Below are 22074 nucleotides of genomic sequence, written 5' to 3'. Positions count from 1 at the left end.
CTGGAATTAGACGGCAGGATCACTGGAATTATACGGCAGGATCACTGGAATTATATGGCAGGATTACTGAAATTATATGGCAGGATTGCTGGAATTATACGGTAGGATCGCTGGATTTATACTGCAGTACCACTGGACATATACAGCAGTACAGCTGGACATATATGGCAGGATCACTGGCAGAGGCGTATCTCGGGTAGGGCGAGTGGGGCACATGCCCTGGGTGCCTTGGCAGGCCCAGGAGAGGGGGGCGCCGCCAGCGGCCAGGGCATCATGCCCCACTCGCCCCCGTCAAGACGAAATGTGAGGGGAGGAGAGCGCACCATCTCTCCCTCCCCTCACCGCCGCTGAAAGCCCAGCAGCGCTGCTGTGTCCGGTCTCCGGCGGTGTTAGCCAATCAGAGCTTGTGGACCGGCTCCTGATTGGCTGCCGGTCCGCGAGCTCTGATTGGCTAGCAAACAGGCACCACACAGCCGCCGGAGCGGTGAGGGGAAGGAGAGGCGCTGCGCTGCGCTCTCCTCCTCTCACATATCAGAGCAAGCGGTGAGTGACCGGGGGGGGGGGGGGGAGAGAGAGCACAGTGGGGCATGTAACTGGTACAGTGGGGCATGTATCAGGCACTATGGGGCATGTATCTGGCACAGTGGGGCATGTAACTGGCACAGTGGGGCATGTAACTGGCACAGTGGGGCAATGTAACTGGCACTGTAGGGAATGTATCTGGCACAGTGGGGCATGTAACTGGCACAGTGGGGCTTGCAACTGGCACAGTGGGGCAATGTAACTGGCACTGTGGGGCATGTAACTGGCACTGTGGGGCATGTATCTGGCACTGTGGGGCAATGTAACTGGCACTGTGAGGAAATGTATCTGGCACTGTGGGGCAATGTAACTGGCACTGTGGATCAATGTAACTGGCACTGTGTGGCATGTAACTGGCATGGTGGGGCATGTAACTGGCACGGTGGGGCAATGTATCTGGCACGGTGGTGCAATGTATCCGGCACTGTGGGGCATGTATCCGGCACTGTGGGGCATTGTATCTGGCACTGACTCGGATCCGGGCTCGGAGCGTGAAGTCCGGTAAGGTTTGGTTCTCTGAGAACTGAACCCGCTCATCTCTAGAATATACATAGATATATCATACATAAATGATACTATAGTACTGATAGAGAATATATTGCTATGTTACACATGCAGTATGACCCCAAATTTAGGGAATACATACTGTGGGCCTCATTCAGTAAGGATAGCAAATTCTGCTAATCAGCAGAATTTGCTATCCTTTGGACCACATGCTGGGGACTGCCCATCTCTGGGCAAGGCCGCCGCACATGCTGACCGGAAGCTCCCCCAGTTCAACAAGCAGAAACTAATGTAGCTTAGCTGCGCCTGCAGTAAATCCGGCACCATCTTAGCCATTGCAGTGGCTGCATGTGATGTCACCGCCCACCGTTTGTCCAGCCCCGCCCTTGCAACATTCCATCTCCTCCCTGACTGACTCTGCCTGATTGACTGGCAGAGGCAATCAGATTTTCTGAGGCCCCCCTTAGAAAATGTAGGCGCATGCGCAGGACGGGCGCTGTGCAGGCGCCCACATCTTTTCAGCGAAAAAATATTGGATGGATTGCACACTGCGATCCAACGTGAATGGGGCCCTGTATCAGCAATTGCTCAGCAAAAAGGTTTATTTAGGTTTGTAACATTGGTGGTCATTCCGAGTTGTTCGCTCGCAAGGCGATTTTAGCAGCTTTGCACACGCTAAGCCGCCGCCTACTGGGAGAGAATCTTAGCATCTTAAAATTGCGAACGAAAGATTTGCAATATTGCGATTACAAACTTCTTAGCAGTTTCAGAGTAGCTCCACACTTACTCGGCATCTGCGATCAGTTCAGTGCTTGTCGTTCCTGGTTTGACGTCACAAACACACCCAGCGTTCGCCCAGACACTCCTCCGTTTCTCCAGCCACTCCCGCGTTTTTTCCGGAAACGGTAGCGTTTTTTCCCACACACCCATAAAACGGCCTGTTTCCGCCCAGAAACACCCATTTCCTGTCAATCACACTACGATCGCCTGAGCGATGAAAAAGCCGTGAGTAAAAATACTAACTTCTAAGCAAATTTACTTGGCGCAGTCGCAGTGCGGACATTGCGCATGCGCACTAAGCGGAAAATCGCTGCGATGCGATGAAATTTACCGAGCGAACAACTCGGAATGACCACCATTATTAGACAACAAAATTACTCCTGCCCCTAATTATCTGACTCATACAATTTAGTTGACAACCATAGGAGCTAATAATATACGTCCACATTTATATTGTTTCAGGAACATCTAACTACAATATTACCTACAGGATAAAGTACAATCATATAATATACAGTGTAATATCTGTTATTTTAGTTTTTCTTTTGCAATTCAATATTTATGATATAAATTCAAATATATGATATAAAATATAGAAAATAGTTTGCAGTAGATTATCTTTTAAATATAATTATATTGTTATACTAGCTATTGCTAATGTAAATCTTGCTACGATATATAACAAGACAATATCTACAAAATAATATCTACAAATGTTTGTGAAGGTATCAGTATATATTATTATGTATAATATAATTACCTTACTCTGGAGATTCTTCCATCTGTATCTATATTACTCTTCTATCTGTCTCTCCAACCAGCAACTCATCCAGCAGCTCCTCCATCAGCTATCAGTGGCCTGATACACCCTATTTATAGTCACTCCTCCTCCATCTCTCCCCAGTAGTTCCCAGGATAGCCAGAAGGAATTCTTATGCTGAGAGGTGACATGTAAATTAGGGTCTCATAACATTAGTATATAGTCATTCAGCACATCAGCTTCTCGTGCCCAGCTCCTTGTCTTGTAAATGAGATGTAAATATTCATATTGTCACTTACTACAATGGGAAATGCTAATTACACCCTGGCAGGGGTAACACCTTGTATTCTAAGTAGATCACAGCAGCCCCGGGCCTCCTGTTATGTCACCAAAGGGACCTTTTATTTAGGAGCCACCTATTGTCCAGGCAGAGTTTTAGTAGAAAGATCTGTTCTACATATCAGTAGGAATTTGACAATTAATCACCGCTAGCCTATTACAAATATATATATATATATATATATATATATATATATATATGTAATCACAAATGCCGGCACTCCATTGCAAACACTTTACTTCCCCTGGTGCCCTCCGGGTCTTCTGAACCCCAATCTATCCGGTGTGTATAAGGTGGCACTCACGGGACTTGCTGTACACAAATGAAGGACTGTCTGAGTCAGTTCAGTTCAACGTTTCGGTTTATCACCTTTTTCAAGAACCACATACATACCAAAAGACAGAAATGCCTTTTATGCACGCCTTAGCCCTCCATTTTCGCATGTGTGCCTGCCAGCCAGTCCGTCCCCTCCTGATGACGTCACATAGCTGCGTCCGTTGCCATAGCAAACTCTTAAACAAAACGTCACTGCGCTGTTCAGCGCTGGGCGCGGCCAGCCGTGTCATAGTTCAGGTGGACTAGCCCCGGGAGGTGGCCTCACTCGTGTAACAGGGTTACTAGGCAACAGCATAACAAAACGTAAAGCCACTACAGCCAACAATTACAGAACAGTATCATGGTGTTACAGCGATCCCCAGCGAAAAATAAAACCACAGTGAAAAAACATTTACAAAACAATAAATCAAATTGACAAAAACTGATAACTAATTAAAATTGCCGCTCCATGATGCCGCAATACAGAGAAATAACCAGGACATACTGTACTTAAGAAAGCGCATTTATATTTAATTATTTTTCTCATTTATCTCATGATACATAGATCAAGTCCCAAATCAGATCTTTGTTTACTAACTTCCTACCTGTGTCCAGAGAGCATTAGCTCAAGTAGGAAAGATCCCAAGATTCATCTTTAAACATACCCATAAGCATTCAGGATACACTCATTCCATCAGATCACTGACGGATACCTCCTGGCTGTTAACGTATAATAGAACCACCGCCAAGGTCCTGCATCCTAAACCCATAGAGTGTGTGTAAACATAGAGGAAAAATAGAAGAAGGCACGACCTCATATAGCTTAATCAGACCCCATTAGCCTTCAAAAGCCTTAACCACATGACCAGTCTAGAGTGAAAGATGAACCATCAGCTAACTGCTATCACATCTGGTACTTCCATGTTTGTCCAACTGCAATCTAATCATAAGATGCACATGCCATCAACTGAAAGAAACAAATTAGAACAAATATAGACAGAAATCAACACATGCCGGCAACTGAAAGAAAAAAGTTAGAACAAATATAGACAAAAGATCATCTTATTACAAAAAGCAGGACAGAGAGATGGTCTCGTTGTGCCCCAATGGGCTTAAGGTGTTCAATGTGTGGATCCAATAGGATTCCACCTGAAGTAGTCTATTTTTCTCGAACTCCTCCACGCTTCATAATTGGAACATGATCTATTATTGTATACAATAAAGTTGCCAGAGAGTGTCTCTTCTCCCTAAAGTGGCGAGCCACAGATTGATCTATATCTTGTCCAGCTAAAGATTTTGTAATGGCAGGGCGATGTTGGGTCATCCGTTCTCTGAATGTGCACACCGTCTTGCCAACATACAGAAGACTGCAGGGACATTTTATATAATAAATTACATATTTGCTCATACAAGACAAAATGTGATGTATTGGCATCTTTTTCCAAGAGCGTGGATACACATTATAACCATCCACTTCCAGATAGCTACATGTGGTGCATCCTGTGCAGCGATAGCAACCTGGTTTTTTCCTCAAAAAGTGTTGACCCTCATTAGTATCAGTTCTCTCACTGATGTCATTATGAACCAACCAATCTTTCAAATTCTTTCCTCTTTTATGGGCACATCATGGTTTTCATCCCCAATAATGATGGAATCTCTTGCTGTGTTCACCAAAGGCCACAGCCTTTTTGTGGTGGTATTTACAAACTTGCTGGAGGTATTAAACTTCGTAACAAATGGAATTGTTTTCTCACACCATTTCATTTTTATAGAAGTCAAATTTGTATGTGATAGATTAATCACCTTAGTTTTAGCAATATCAAGATCCCTTAAAGAATATCCTCTTTGTAAGAATTTTTTACTCATTTGATCTATTTCAGCAAGCGCAATTTGATCATCACATGTAATTCTCTGTATCTGTAGAAACTTGGAATACGGAAGTCCTTTCTTCAGGGACACAGGATGATGACTTTGTGCGTGAAGGATGGTATTTGCATCAGTCGGTTTATGATACACTTGAGTGGAGAATTTTCTTCCATCCCATCTCACCAGCACAACCAGAAAGTTGATTGATGCTGTATCATGACTGTATGTGAACTTTATGGATGGATGTATCAGATTAATAGCATCCATTCCTGCAACAAATTGTGCAGCCGTCCCTGTCCACACCACAAAAATGTCGTCTATGTAGCAACAGAACAGGGCCACATGTGGCCAAAATGCGGCGTTATCATAGAAGACGTCTTTTTCCACCTGAAACATAAATATATTCGCAAAAGATGGGGCCACATGTGACACCATGGCACACACTCTTTTCTGGGCATAAAAATGATTATCAAAGAGGAAATAGTTGTCCACCAAGGTTTTTTCCAAAAGATCAATGAAAAATCCCATATTGGGCCCCTTATAGTCAGGTGTTCTCTCAATGAACCGCTTCACACACTCCAATCCTTCTTTTTGAGGCATACTCGTGTATAACGAGACTATATCCACTGTGCATAATAATGTGTCTCGAGGTAGTGGATCCAGACTGTATACTTTCTTCAAAAACATGTTTATATCTTGCAAAAATGATGCTTCCTTCGCAATCAGCGGCTGCAAGAAGAAATCCAAATATTTGGAAATCGGGCTATAGAGGGAGGATCTTGCTGAAATTTTGGGGTGACCCGGGGGCATTGTTGGCGATTTATGTCGTTTGGGCAACGTGTACAGTAACGCAACAGGTTTATCCGTTTGTAGACCCTGCTTTGTTTTAGATGTTATCCAAGTGTTGATGACCGCTTGTTCCAGAATCGCTTCCAGGTTTCGTTTAAAATCTGATGTCAGATCCTTTGTTAATTGAATGTACACGTCACCATCGCTGAGTTGTCGGTAAATCTCATCTTTGTACTTAATCAAATATTGTATTACCACGGGGTGGATAACAATTGACTGATCCTTACTCAGTCTCTGTAATGCCATAAATTCCTCCTTCGTCAAATTGTGATGGATCTGTTCGCATGTTTTTTGATAAGTCAGAACGTCATGATCCAACAATCTGGTGAAACTTTATATTGAAGGATTGTGTGATTGGGGTTCAAATACAGACTTTTTTCTAACTGGACAATCTAATTCTGTTGTCATCATCGTGGTTGTATCAGGAAAAAATTATTTTAGTTTTAGGCTTCTATGGAAACGCCACATTTCTTTTTTCCACTCAAACCCATTAAATGGATTTGTCGGCACAAATGATAGGCCTTTGTTTAACACATCACATTCAACCTCCGTGATGTTTCTGTTGGATAGGTTCACAATAGTATTATTTATCTGTAGGTCTTTCTTCCTCTGCCTTTCCCTTTGGCCCCTTTTTATTTAAAAAAGAAAAATTAAGGGTAAATCTTTATTAACAGGAGCATCGGGTTTACACTTGGGTGACCGGTAGGGCCCAAGATGGTGGATACAAGCGATCATTCAGAAGACATCATATGTATAATGAAAACTTGGATGACTCTAGTGGTCCAAACACCTCAGCCAGTGACTCTGACAGTGCCTCATTGAATACAGCACAGAAGCCCCTTTAGGGGTTACGACCTGTGCGCGCATCTGCGGAGGAGGTGGACGCGCCACGGGGGCCAAAGGGAAAGGCAGAGGAAGAAAGACCTACAGATAAATAATACTATTGTGAACCTATCCAACAGAAACATCACAGAGTTTGAATGTGCTGTGTTAAACAAAGGCCTATCATTTGTGCCGACAAATCCATTTAATGGGTTTGAGTGGAAAAAAGAAATGTGGCGTTTCCATAGAAGCCTAAAACTAAAATAATTTTTTCCTGATACAACTACGATGATGACAACAGAATTAGATTGTCCAGTTAGAAAAAAGTCTGTATTTGAATCCCAATCACACAATCCTTCAATAAAAAGTTTCACCAGATTGTTGGATCATGACGTTCTGACTTATCAAAAAACATGCGAACAGATCCATCACAATTTGAAGAAGGAGGAATTTGTGGCATTACAGAGACTGAGTAAGGATCAGTCAATTGTTATCCGCCCCGTGGTAATACAATATTTGATTAAGTACAAAGATGAGATTTACCAACAACTCAGCGATGGTGACGTGTACATTCAATTAACAAAGGATCTGACATCAGATTTTAAATGAAACCTGGAAGCGATTCTGGAACAAGCGGTCATCAACACTTGGATAACATCTAAAACAAAGCAGGGTCTACAAACGGATAAACCTGTTGTGCCATTACTGTACATGTTGCCCAAACTACATAAATCACCAACAATGCCCCCGGGTCGCCCCATAATTTCGGCAAGATCCTCCCTTTATAGTCCGATTTCCAAATATTTGGACTTCTTCTTGCAGCCGCTGATTGCGAAGGAAGCATCATTTTTTCAAGATACAAACATGTTTTTGAAGAAAGCATACAGTCTGGATCCACTACCTCGAGACACATTATTATGCACAGTGGATGTAGTCTCGTTATACATGAGTGTACCTGAAAGAGAAGGATTGGAGTATGTGAAGCGGTTCATTGAGAGATCACCTGACTATAAGGTACCCAATGACTAGACAGGGGGCGATCGGGCACCAGTCAAATTGATACACTATTGATATTATAAAACCAAAAATCGGACAGATAGGTACTCCAAAATTGGAGAAAAGAAAAAACAAGAAAACTGTTTTTTACTTAATTAGATGGCGTTGTCCTAATTGGTGGTGCTCCCAGAGCCAGAGAGTACACGTACTGAGAAAAGGGAGAGAAAGAAGGCTCTTGTGTGGGCGCACTCTTTAGAGGGAAAAGAAAATTCTTATAACATATGAAAAGAAATACTTAATACATAACTTTTAATGTTGACATTTAAAACGAAAGTACCCATATAGCTGATCCATATAGAGAAAGAATATAGCCATAAAGATTTAAAATGTTCTGGTCTTTTTAGTCACAATGTGCGATTGGAATGGTTGTAGACATTTGTCCGTCATACCCCCATTTCCCCTGACCAGTACAGAATATCTGTATTAATGGGACCGAGGAGTAGTCATGAAAGATTATATGGTAAGTAGGTCACAATAGGGTTACTTAAATTAGAAAATAATAGTCTCCTGCATTCAGGAAGGACCTGACTTTCTGACGTAAGCCAAAATGTTTGGACGTAGGCCTCAAATAGGAAGATTAAGGTAGAAATAGAAATTAGTGGTGATACTGCTGTTGGCATCGCAACTCACATACAAGGGGAAATGATCCCCGCTCTACAACACCAGGTATTCACAGGAAGTCTCCTCTCCCGGTACTGACCCGGCCCAACGCTGTTTGGCTTCCAAGATCGAACGAGATCGGGCATTGGCAGCGTGGTATGATAGTAGAGAATTTTATATGAAAGTACACCAATGAGAGTGCACCTATATACGAAAAATAGAAGAGAAAGAGATAGCAAGATGAGAGGAATGAAGACAGTTTACAGGGCCAAGGAAAGAGATTAGTTAAACACAAATAGGTGGATCTGCTTTCTGCGTTAGGCACGGCTCATCAAATCCCACGTTTGTAGTATTGAGCTCCGTGGATCGCAGATTAGAGTCCACGAAAAAAAGATGATGAGGTGTAGTTTAACGGATATGCATATATGCTTTAGGTCCAATAATCAAAAGACAAATGGCACAAAAAATTGGTGAAGGTTTAAATGGGGTCAAAGAGAAATTGCATTAATTATCTGTGTCATCAGAAAGATACATCCAAAATATCGAATGCTGGTATTTGGCACATGGGGGAAAGGAAAATCACCTTCCTGAACGTGCACACAGAGAACAGAAAAACACTTTCCAAAATTTTGGTCAGGTTATGCAAACACGATTTGTTAAACCATCAATTGGAGAAATCTCACTAATGATCATAGTGCATCCTGAACTGAATGTGGAAATACATTTGAATTTAGCAAAACATCTGTACTGAATCCCACAGGCTAAGTCAAAAAAACAAAGTGGTTTTGTCAATAACAAAAGAAGCACTGAGAGTCACTGTAAATACAATTACTATGCCTGTATACTGTCCTCTACTGGTAGAAACTGAGCCAAACAGCGTAAGGTTTCTACCAGGTATTAAATACCGAATATAATGAAAAGGAAGTGAACAAGCCCGTCGGGGCGAAACGCGTCTTCCACGGGGCGGACCGCACATGGAGTGGATCTTTGTCTCCTGCATTGGCACCTGATGATACCCTGACTTGCCCACCCTGATCTTCTCAACCACGGTGATCGTAGGCCCACTGCTGCTCTGTATACACAATATACAGACAGCAATACTATATCTGTGCTTAATAATATTTTGCATTATATATCCTCTCATTTTCTTTTCATTATATTCGGTATTTAATACCTGGTAGAAACCTTACGCTGTTTGGCTCAGTTTCTACCAGTAGAGGACAGTATACAGGCATAGTACCGTATTTGCCGGCGTATAAGACGACTGGGCGTATAAGACGACCCCCAACATTTCCACTCAAAATATAGAGTTTGTTATATACTCGCCGTATAAGACTACCCCCTTCCACACACCAAATAAAACGTAAAAGAACATCAGATTTGTGACATACTGTATATTATGACCTGATAAGAGATTTGGATAGGGAGTATTTATCAAGGTATGTATAAGAAGGGGGGAGGGGGCAAGGAGAAAGTTGTAAAATGTATAAAAGTATACCCCTGTGTGCATTTAGTGTTACCGGTTTCACATGAGTGCCATTAGTATTAGTGCCATTACAGTACCTGTCATTGTCACCATTGTACGGCCACAACGCGACTGCAGCGCCTCTGGCCAGTCCCTGCATCTCCCTGTAATTGGCACTAGTGACCCGCCGCGGCCGCACTGGATATCGCGCGATACTGGATGGTGAGTAGAATGAGGTGGGCGGGCATCGGGAGGCCACTATGGGCACCGGGCGAGTATCGGAAGGCCACTATGGCAGCTATGTCTATCCCAACTGAAGTGCACCCGGCGTATAAGACGACCCCCCCCACTTGGAGGCATGTTTTTCAGGGCAAAAAAGTAGTCTTATACGCCAGCAAATACTGTAATTGTATTTACAGTGACTCTCAGTGCTTCTTTTGTTATTGACAAACCCACTTTGTTTTTTTGACTTAGCCTGTGGGATTCAGTACAGTTGTTTTGCTAAATTCGAATGTATTTCCACATTCAGTTCAGGATGCACTATGATCATTAGTGAGATTTCTCCAATTGATGGTTTAACAAATCGTGTTTGCATAACCTGACCAAAATTTTGGAAAGTGTTTTTCTGTTCTCTGTGTGCACGTTCAGGAAGGTGATTTTCCTTTCCCCCATGTGCCAAATACCAGCATTCGATATTTTGGATGTATCTTTCTTATGACACAGATAATTAATGCAATTTCTCTTTGACCCCATTTAAACCTTCACCAATTTTTTGTGCCATTTGTCTTTTAATTATTGAACCTAAAGCATATATGCATATCCGTTAAACTACAACTCATCATCTTTTTTTCGTGGACTCTCATCTGCGATCCACGGAGCTCAATACTACAAACGTGGGATTTGATGAGCCGTGCCTAACGCAGAAAGCAGATCCACCTATTTGTGTTTAACTAATTCATCTCTTTCCTTGGCCCTGTAAACTGTCTTCATTTCTCTCATCTTTCTATCTCTTTCTCTTCTATTTTTCGTATATAGGTGCACTCTCATATAAAATTCTCTACTATCATACCACGCTGCCAATGCCCGATCTCGTTCGATCTTGGAAGCCAAACAGCGTTGGGCCGGGTCAGTACCGGGAGAGGAGACTTCCTGTGAATACCTGGTGTTGTAGAGCGGGGATCATTTCCCCTTGTATGTGAGTTGCGACGCCAACAGCAGTATCACCACTAATTTCTATTTCTACCTTAATCTTCCTATTTGAGGCCTACGTCCAAACATTTTGGCTTACGTCAGAAAGTCAGGTCCTTCCTGAATGCAGGAGACTATTATTTTCTAATTTAAGTAACCCTATTGGGACCTACTTACCATATAATCTTTCATGACCACTCCTCGGTCCCATTAATACAGATATTCTGTACTGGTCAGGGGAAATGGGGGTATGACGGACAAATGTCTACAACCATTCCAATCGCACATTGTGACTAAAAAGACCAGAACATTTTAAATCTTTATGGCTATATTCTTTCTCTATATGGATCAGCTATATGGGTACTTTCGTTTTAAATGTCAACATTAAAAGTTATGTATTAAGTATTTCTTTTCATATGTTATAAGAATTTTCTTTTCCCTCTAAAGAGTGCGCCCACACAAGAGCCTTCTTTCTCTCCCTTTTCTCAGTATAAGGTACCCAATGCAGGATTTTTCATTGATCTTTTGGAAAGAACCTTGGTGGACAACTATTTCCTTTTTGATAATAATTTTTATGTCCAGAAAAGTGGGTGTTCCATGGGATCACATGTGGCCCCGTCTTTTGCGAATATATTTATGTTTCAGGTGGAAAAAGACGTCTTCTATGATAACGCTGCGTTTTGGCCACATGTGGCCCTGTTCTGTTGCTACATAGATGACATTTTTGTGGTGTGGACAGGGACGGCTGCACAATTTGTTGCAGGAATGGATGCTATTAATCTGATACATCCATCCATAAAGTTCACATACGGTCATGATACAGCATCAATCAACTTTCTGGTTGTGCTGGTGAGATGGGATGGAAGAAAATTCTCCACTCAAGTGTATCATAAACCGACGGATGCAAATACCATCCTTCACGCACAAAGTCATCATCCTGTGTCTCTGAAGAAAGGACTTCTGTATTCCCAGTTTCTACAGATACGGAGAATTACATGTGATGATCAAATCGCGCTTGCTGAAATAGATCAAATGAGTAAAAAATTCTTACAAAGAAGATATTCTTTAAGGGATCTTGATATTGCTAAAACTAAGGTGATGAATCTATCACATACAGATTTGACTTCTATAAAAATGAAACGGTGTGAGAAAACAATTCCATTTGTTACGAAGTTTAATACCTCCAGCAAGTTTGTAAATACCACCACAAAAAGGCTGTGGCCTTTGGTGAACACAGACCAAGAGATTCCATCATTATTGGGGATGAAAACCATGATGTGCCATAAAAGAGGAAAGAATTTGAAAGATTGGTTGGTTCATAATGACATCAGTGAGAGAACTGATACTAATGATTGTCAATACTTTTTGAGGAGAAAACCAGGTTGCTATCGCTGCACAGGATGCACCACATGTAGCTATCTGGAAGTGGGTGGTTATATTGTGCATCCACGCTCTTGGAAAAAGATGCCAATACATCAAATTTTGTCTTGTATGAGCAAATATGTTGTTTATTATATAAAATGTCCCTGCAGTCTTCTGTATGTTGGCAAGACGGTGTGCACATTCAGAGAACGGATGACCCAACATCGCCCTGCCATTACAAAATCTTTAGCTGGACAAGATATAGATCAACCTGTGGCTCGCCACTTTAGGGAGAAGAGACACTCTCTGGCAACTTTATTGTATACAATAATAGATCATGGAGGTCATTCCGAGTTGTTCGCTCACAAGGCGATTTTAGCAGTATTGCACACGCTAAGCCGCCGCCTACTGGGAGTGAATCTTAGCTTCTTAAAATTGCGAACGATGTATTCGCAATATTGCGATTACAAACTTCTTAGCAGTTTCAGTGTAGCTTCTGACTTACTCGGCATCTGCGATCAGTTCAGTGCTTGTCGTTCCTGGTTTGACGTCACAAACACTCCCAGCGTTCGCCCAGACACTCCCCCGTTTCTCCAGCCACTCCCGCGTTTTTTCCCGGAAACGGTAGCGTTTTTTCCCACACGCCCTTAAAACGGCCTGTTTCCGCCCAGTAAAACCCATTTCCTGTCAATCACACTACGATCGCCGGAGCGAAGAAAAAGCCGTGAGTAAAAATACTATCTTCATAGCAAAATTACTTGGCGCAGTCGCAGTGCGGATATTGCGCATGCGCACTAAGCGGAAAATCACTGCGATGCGAAGAAATTTACCGAGCGAACGACTCGGAATGAGGGCCCATGTTCCAATTATGAAGCGTGGAGGAGATCGAGAAAAAAAGACTACTGCAGGTGGAATCCTATTGGATCCACACGTTGAACACCCTAAGCCCGTTGGGGCTCAACGAGACCATCTCTCTGTCCTACTTTTTGTAATAAGATGATCTTTTGTCTATATTTGTTCTAACTTTTTTCTTTCAGTTGCCGGCATGTGTTGATTTCTGTCTATATTTGTTCTAATTTGTTTCTTTCAGTTGATGGCATGTGCATCTTATGATTAGATTGCAGTTGGACAAACATGGAAGTACCAGATGTGATAGCGGTTAGCTGATGGTTCATCTTTCACTCTAGACTGGTCATGTGGTTAAGGCTTTTGAAGTCTAATGGGGTCTGATTAAGCTATATGAGGTCGTGCCTTCTTCTATTTTTCCTCTATCTTTACACACACACTCTGTGGAGTTTTAGGATGCAGGACCTTGGCGGTGGTTCTATTACACATTAACAGACAGGAGGTATCCGTCAGTGATCTGACGGAATGAGTGCATCCTGTATGCTTATGGGTATGTTTAAAGATGAATCTTGGGATCTTTCCTACTTGGGCTAATGCTCTCTGGACACAGGTAGGTATTTAGTAAACACAGATCTGATTCGGTACTTGATCTATATATTATGAGAAAAATTAGAAAAATAATGAAATATACATGCGCTTCCTTAAGTATGTCCTGGTTATTTCTCTGTATTGCGACATCATGGAGCGGAAATTTTAATTAGTTATCAGTTATCAGTTGTTGTCAATTTGACTTATTGTTTTGTATATGTTTTTTCACTGTGGTTTTATTTTTCGCTGGGGATGGCTGTAACACCATGATACTGTTCTGTAATTGTTGGCTGTAGTTGCTTTACGTTTTGTTATGCTGTTGCCTAGTAACCCTGTTACACGAGTGAGGCCGCCTCCCGGGGCTAGTCCACCTGATCTATGATGCGGCTGGCCACGCCCAGCGCTGAACAGCGCAGTGATGCTATGTTTGAGAGTTTGCTATGGCAACGGATGCACTATGTGATGTCATCAGGAGGGGACGGACCGGCTGGCAGGCAAACGCGGGAAAACGGAGGGCTAAGGCGTGCATAAAAGGCATGTCTGTCTTTTGGTATGTATGTAGTTCTTCAAAAAGGTGATAAACCAAAACGTTGAACTGAACTGACTCAGACAGTCCTTCATTTGTGTACAGCAAGTCCCGTGAGTGCCACCCTATACACACCGGATGTACATATATATAGCACAAGAAAAGGACGTGGCACTCACGGCGAACTGCAATAATCACGAACACATCAGCAGTTTAGAGCAGAGTAACGTTTCAGTGGACACCCCACTGTTGTCAGGCTTAATAAATATAAAATTAAAACAATCCTAACTTTATAGAACCCCCACGTGTGCATTCCAAAACAGTCCGGACCCGATCATCCGGTAAAATTACGGATGTGATGTGATAGTGCCGTAAGCGCACTGAAAGAAAGATACCCATCACCATGGAAACCAGGTCGCTACAAAATAGTTACAAGCTAAACATTCCCACTTGAAGTAGAATCATGAGTAAAGATTGCCGCTACAATATAATCAAAAAGCCTTCAATATTGAGACATCCTCGGATACATAATGACGATGACACATGTATTAAATGAACTCTAAATGCTCTATATAGATCACACATTAAACTTATGACATCCTTTCAAATATGTCTGTACTAATCTGAATACAGTTTCCGAACACTATAGATCTACATAAGTAAGACCCAACACAGATATTCCCCATCTACAAACATCATAGTAGAAGATAATATTATAGAAAACACGCATAAGAAAACTGTTCATTCAAACCCTTGGGGTGAATTACATCCAGTTTCGCTATCCACCTTGCTTTAGTTTGTAATAATTTTAAAGCACGATCACCTCCCCTGATATTCTTAGGGACGTGATCAATCATCCTATACTGGATGCTGCTAATAGAATGTTTCATGGCCACAAAGTGCCTGGCTACAGGTTGTTCGCTACTCCCTGTTTCTAAAGCAATTCTGATAGCCGATCTATGACATGTCATTCTCTCTTTAAATTTACGTTCAGATTTACCTATGTAACTGAGCCCACACGGGCACACAATCTGATAAATAATGAATGTAGAATTGCATGTAAGACGATGTCTAATCAAGATTCTTTTGCCATTCTGCGGATGATTAAATTAATCACCAACCAATAAATACTGGCAGGTAATACATGTGCACTTGAAACAACCTAATTTAGAATTTTGTTGTGACAAAAAATGAGTGGTAGATATTGCTGAATCCATTCCAATACCAGAGACATCAGTTTTAACAAGATAGTCTCTCAGGTTTTTTCCTTTACAGTAACAAGGCATTAATATGGAACCAGACAAATGTAATTGCTCATCGGTTTCCAAAAGAGACCAATGCTTTTTAGCAATTTTTGTAATGGTGTTGGATTTAGTATTACATTTACTAACCCAGGGAAATTTACTGTGTTGTTCTACAGTTTTAATTTTTTTCTGTAATAAAGATGTTCTATCCATCGCCATAACTTTTACTTTAGCTGACTGAAGCAGATCTTTAGAATATCCTCTCATAAGTCATTTAACAATCAGCTCATCAACCTGAAGTGAAGCCTCCACAATCTCACTATTACCTCTTCTGATTCTAATCATTTGAGAGTATGGCAACCCTTTCTTAAGAGAAGGGGGATGACAACTGCGTGCATGTAATAGTTGATTGCGATCGGTTGGCTTAATGTAGATCGATGTGATCACACAATTATTTTGAATCATCACATTGACATCTCAAAAATTAATTACATTCTGATTCAACGAAAATGTAAATTTGATGGCACTCACACCTGAGTTATAAGATTTCAATAATTCAATAAAATCCATTTTCTCGCCCTTCCATAAAATGAATCAATCATCTATATAGCAATTGAAAAGAATTGCACCTGATCTAAACATATCATTGCTATAGAACAAATCGTCTTCAACTGAAAACATGACGATATTCGCATACGTGGGAGAGACAGCAGATCCCATTGCACAGCCTTGAACTTGTTGGTAAAATTGCTTACCATAAAGAAATATGCACAGATTTTTGTGCATGTGTGTCTATGACCCCCCTCCCCCCGTTACCCATGTGTGTCTATGACCCCCCTCCCCCCATTACCCATGTGTGTCTATGACCCCCCTCCCCCCATTACCCATGTGTGTCTATGACCCCCCTCCCCCCATTACCCATGTATGCCTCTGCTGCCCCCCCATTACCCATGTGTGTCTATGACTCCCCTCCCCCCATTATCCATGTATGCCTCTGCTGCCCCCCCATTACCCATTTGTGTCTATGACCCCCCTCCCCCATTACCCATGTGTGTCTATGACCCCCCTCCCCCCATTACCCATGTGTGTCTATGACCCCCCTCCCCCCATTACCCATGTGTGTTTATGACCCCCCTCCCCCCATTACCCATGTGTGTCTATGACCCCTGCATTACATCCTCTGTGGCACAACAATTTGATACATTGAGGATTTTGTTTACTAATTAGCCAATTAACATGATACTAAGAAGATTCATAGCCTAGGTTAGTGGTTCTCAAACTGTGTGTGCCTTTTGTTGGCGGGCCAGGAACAATTCAAATTATTTATGGTCAATATAATATGCTAAACCAGTGCTAGTAGCTGTCATTCTAAAATAACAATGGGTTGGGGTTTTGGAATCTGCACTGGACAGGATTGTGAATTGGCGTTAATCAAATTTGAAGCTTTGAAAGACATCTATATTGACCAACATGTAGCTACCGACTGTACCTATTAGGTTTTTGCAGTAGAGCTAGGTTGGTGGTGCTCCCGGACATTAGTTCAGAACAAACTATTGTAGTAGTATAGTGCAGCATTTTGGTGACCAACAGTATAGAAGTACTGTACAGTAGTCCATTGCTGTATCTTGCAGCTCTGTGCCACTGCAAGTATCCATATCTGTGCTGCATTGTTGTGAGCAGTATATATAGTAGTACAGTGCAGCATTTTGGTGACCAACAGTATATAGTTGTACAGTAGGCCATTGCTGTATCTTGCAGCTCCATGTCACTGCAAGTATCCATATCTGCGCTGCATTGTTGTGAGCAGTATATATAGTAGTACAGTGCAGCATTTTGGTGACCAACAGTATATAGTAGTACAGTACAGTACAGTAGGCCATTGCTGTTTCTTGCTGCTCTTGTCACTTCTAGTATCCATATCTGTGCTGCATTGTTGTGACCAGTATATAGTAGTAGAGTGCAGCATTGTGGTGACCACCAGTATATAGTAGATATATAGTACATATAGTACAGTGGGCCATTGCTGTATTGTGCAGCTCCGTGTCAGACTGAGTTCTATTCTCCGGATCAGTGCTCATTATCTTTGCTGCATTGTGGGGACCAGTATACTACAGTACAATAGTCCAGTGCTGTTCTCGCTGCTCAGTTTCAGTTCTCCGTAGTATCACCAGTGATCAGTATAACCAATTCTCAGTATAATCAGTGCGCTGTTAGACGTGCGCCCATCTTCCGCCATTAGTGCATTGGAATTTAGACAATTGATGAAGTTATTGTGTCCCCGGTACAAAATCCCATCTAGATTCCACTTCACTAGGCAGGTGATAGCAAGATTTTACCAATTACTCTCAGTGATTTATAATTATTAATTACAATGATCTGCCAAATAATTCCAGTGATTTTGTCATTTTCTTCCAGTGATTTGGACCAATAATACCATTGATTAGAATAAAATAATTCCTGTGATTTTGTCATTTTCTTCCAGTGATTTGGACCAATAATACCATTGATTAGAACAAAAATTCCTATGATTTTGTCATTTTCTTCCAGTGATTTGGACCAATAATACCATTGATTAGAACAAATAATTCCTGTGATATTAAGGTGTTTGTGTCACTTAGCTTAGCCATCCAGCGATCACAGTGCACCTCTTTTTCTCTTTTATTTGCATCATGTGCTGTTTGGGGACTATTTTTTTAAGTACCATCCTGTCTGACACTGCAGTGCCACTCCTAGATGGGCTAGGTGTTTGTGTCGGCCACTTGGGTCGCTTTGCTTAGTCATCCAGCGACCTCAATGCAAATTTTAGGACTAAAAATAGTATTGTGAGGTGTGAGGTGTTCAGAATAGACTGGAAATTAGTGTAAATTATGGTTATTGAGGTTAATAATACTATAGGATCAAAATGACCACCAAATTCTATGATTTAAGCTGTTTTTGAGGGGTTTTTGAAAAAAACACCCAAAACACACCCGAAACCGACAAAAAAATTTCATGGAGGTTTTGCCAAAACGCGTCCGAATCCAAAACACGGCCGTGGAACCGAATCCAAAACCAAAACACAAAACCCGAAAAACTTCCGGTGCACATCTCTAATATATATATATATATATATATATATATACACAGCAGCCAGGATACTGTAATCACAAGTACTGGGTGCCAGCACATGGAGGGGAAACAAAGACGGTGGGTGCAGCACTCCTGGTGGCTAAATCAAAGCAGTCAAAGTGGCCTCGGCTGCTTTGATTTAGCCACCAGGAGTGCCGCACCCACTGCCTGTTAATATATTATAATTTAAAACATTGTCAAGATCTTGTTAATATTTAAAATGGGTCTTTTTGCTGAAACTCTGCTTGGGCAATAGGTGACTCCTAAACAAAAGGTCCCTTTGGTGACATAACAGGAGGCCAGAGGCTGCTGTGATCTAATTAGAATACAAGGTGTTACCCCTGCCAGGGTGTAATTAGTATTTCCCATTGTAGTAAGTGACCATAGGAATATTTACACCTCATTTACAAGACAAGGAGCTGGGCACGAGAAGCTGATGTGCTGAATGACTATATACTAATGTTATGAGACTCTAATTTACATGTCACCTCTCAGTGTAAGAATTCCTTCTGCCCATCCTGGTAACTACTGGGGAGAGATGGGGAAGAGTGACTATAAATAGGCTGTATCAGGCCACTGATAGCTGATGGAGGAGCTGCTGGATGAGTTACTGGTTGGAGAGCTGGACGGATGGAGGCATAAGAGACAGACAGCAGAATTTCCTGAGTAAGGTAATTATATTATACATAAGACTATATTGAAACCTACACAAACATCTGTAAATAATATTTAGTATTGTCGTTATCAATACTTAAAAAGTTTTACCTTAACAATGGTTATATAGACAATATAACAATAGAATTATGTTTAAATAGCTACTCTACTGAGATCTTTCTATTCTATAAATTACATTATCTATTAATAAATGTTATATTTAAAAAAGAGAAGAATGTAAAATAAGTAAAAAGAAATTACATGAGCTCCCACACTAAATCCATATCCAGCCCTGGATCTCTCAACCAGTTCTGGTCTTGGAACATTAGGGCAAAAACCAGCATGAAGTACTAGGTGTCAGTGGGTCCTTAATGTCTGAGCATGCTGGCATTTGTTGTTCTTCTAGTGTTTGCATGCGGGGGCAGGCTTACTGGACAACAATGTTGTGTTTCAACTGAAGCTGAACCCCAATGGAAGATGAATTTGCAGTTGATATTTCCTATAGATTTCAGTCATTTTTGGTTGGTAATAAAAACTACTAGTAGTAGAAACTGACCTTTAGTACTGTAAATTTACCACATCGTATCTTATATCTTAAACTTTGCCTGTTTAGGTGAGAGCTCCTTCATAGTATCTTATATATAAGTCTGTGCACAAGGTTAGTATATATAAAGGGGTATCTAGGTGGCTGCTCCTTCATAGTATCTTACATATTACTCTGTACATCAGGTTAGTATATATAAGGGGGTATGTAGGTGGCAGCTCCTTCATACTAGGGTATTCAATTATCCGCAAATTCGCTGCAATTTTCCGCCCGCAAATTTTTTGCGGCAATCGCCCGAAAATTGCCGCGAAAACGCTCCGTTTTTCAATTTTTCGTCCGAATTTTTTTCGCGGCAATCGCCCGAAAATTGCCGCGAAAACGTTCCGTTTTTCGACCTATTCAATTCCGACCGGGTTTCACGTGAAAATTCTTGCAGTGAAAAGTGCAGGTGAAAATGGGGAAATCGGCCTGTACCCCAAAAAATGCTAAACTAACATAGGAAAACAGAAGAGAAGTGTGTTAGAGATCACATTAGAGAGTTTTGGGGGACTTAAATTGTGTGAAATGGCTGTTATATGCATTTTTTTAAAAAATGCAAAAAAATGATAGAAAGCAAGTTTTTTTTAGCAAAATAAATGCTCTCATTAAATTTGGGGTACATGAAAATGGGTATAAGTATATATTTGGGTCATTTTAGGGTACTTTAAAAAAAAGTGGAAACAGACCGATTACTCCAATCTGCAAGCCTAAAAAACACCTGTCCCACTCATAAAGCACCCCAATATACCTGTCCCATACCTTGAACCTCAATTTCCATCACTTTTTACTTTTTCACCACAAAAATGACATGTCATTATTGGCCAATTAAAAATAATTAAAAACTTCAACGTGCCTAATTAGTCATTAAGGGGGGTGTCCCAGGAGTTCTGTACCACATCCAAACATTTTTACCTTAAAATAGTGACTTTTCCCAACTTTTCACCTGCTTCAGAGAAGGTGAAGTGAAATTAGTGAAAAAATGATCAGTGATAAATTTTCCAGGATAATTGAATAGGCTGTAATTGCGTTTCACGTGAAAAGTCAGTTTTTTCACCCGAAAACCGGACTTTTCACGTGAAAAGTCTGTTATCACTGCTAATTGAATATACCCCATAGTGTCTTACATATTACTCTGTGTATCAGGTTACTATATATAAAAAGCTATCTAGGTGGCAGCTCCATCATAGTATCCTACAATTACTCTGTGTATCAGGTTAGTATATATAAAGGGGTATCTAGGTGACAGCTCCATCATAGTATCCTACATATTACTCTGTGTATCAGGTTAGTATATATAAAGGGGTATCTAGGTGACAGCTCCTTCCTAGTATCTTACATATTACTCAGTGCATCAGGATAGTATATATAAAGGGGTATCTAGGTGGCAGCTCCTTCATAGTATCTTACATATTACTCTGTGCATCAGGTTAGTATATATAAAGGGGTATCTAGGTGACATCTCCTTCATAGTATCTTACATATTACTCAGTGCATCAGGATAGTATATATAAAGGGGTATCTAGGTGGCAGCTCCTTTGTAGTATCTTACTTATGACTCTGATTAAAAAAAAAGAAAAAGGGGCAGACTAGATGGGCCAAGTGGTTCTTATCTGCTGACAAATTCTATGTTTCTATGTTTCTGTGCATCAGGTTAGTATACTATATATATGACAAAGCAAATGAACAGAACCAGGGCATGGTCAGTCTCCATGTAAGACCAAAGTATGTACTGTCTATATCCACTTTCAAACAAGTTGACTGTTGTAGGTGTGCTCTTCTTATAAATGTTCCTTTTCTTGTCTTAAGGCAGTGCCTACTTTCACTGAAAGGTTTCTTTATGATTGTATATGTACCACACGGAACATATGTAACATTAATACATAGACACACGCCATACTGGCTTTAAAAATATGCCCTATATTCATGTAAAGGTTTCTTTTCGATTGATTAATGCGTCAACCCAAATATTCAGTAGTGCCTAAGTGGTGCAAAAAAGCAGATTGGTATGGATAAAATACTTTACAACAAAAATGTAT

The 22074-nt window shown here is 41.1% G+C and overlaps 2 pseudogenes; one reads left to right on the top strand and one right to left on the bottom strand.

Moving 5' to 3' along the window:
• Positions 1 to 8525: 8525 nt before the first annotated feature.
• LOC134938190 (5S ribosomal RNA) lies at positions 8526 to 8644 on the bottom strand (annotated as a pseudogene).
• A 2350-nt stretch (positions 8645 to 10994) lies between these two features.
• On the top strand, positions 10995 to 11113 carry LOC134938178 (5S ribosomal RNA; annotated as a pseudogene).
• Positions 11114 to 22074: the final 10961 nt, after the last annotated feature.

The sequence above is a fragment of the Pseudophryne corroboree genome, chromosome 6 (assembly GCF_028390025.1).
Source record: "Pseudophryne corroboree isolate aPseCor3 chromosome 6, aPseCor3.hap2, whole genome shotgun sequence".
Classification (NCBI taxonomy): domain Eukaryota; kingdom Metazoa; phylum Chordata; class Amphibia; order Anura; family Myobatrachidae; genus Pseudophryne; species Pseudophryne corroboree.
Note: the sequence above shows the minus strand (reverse complement) of the source record. Positions and strands in the feature narration are given on the sequence as shown.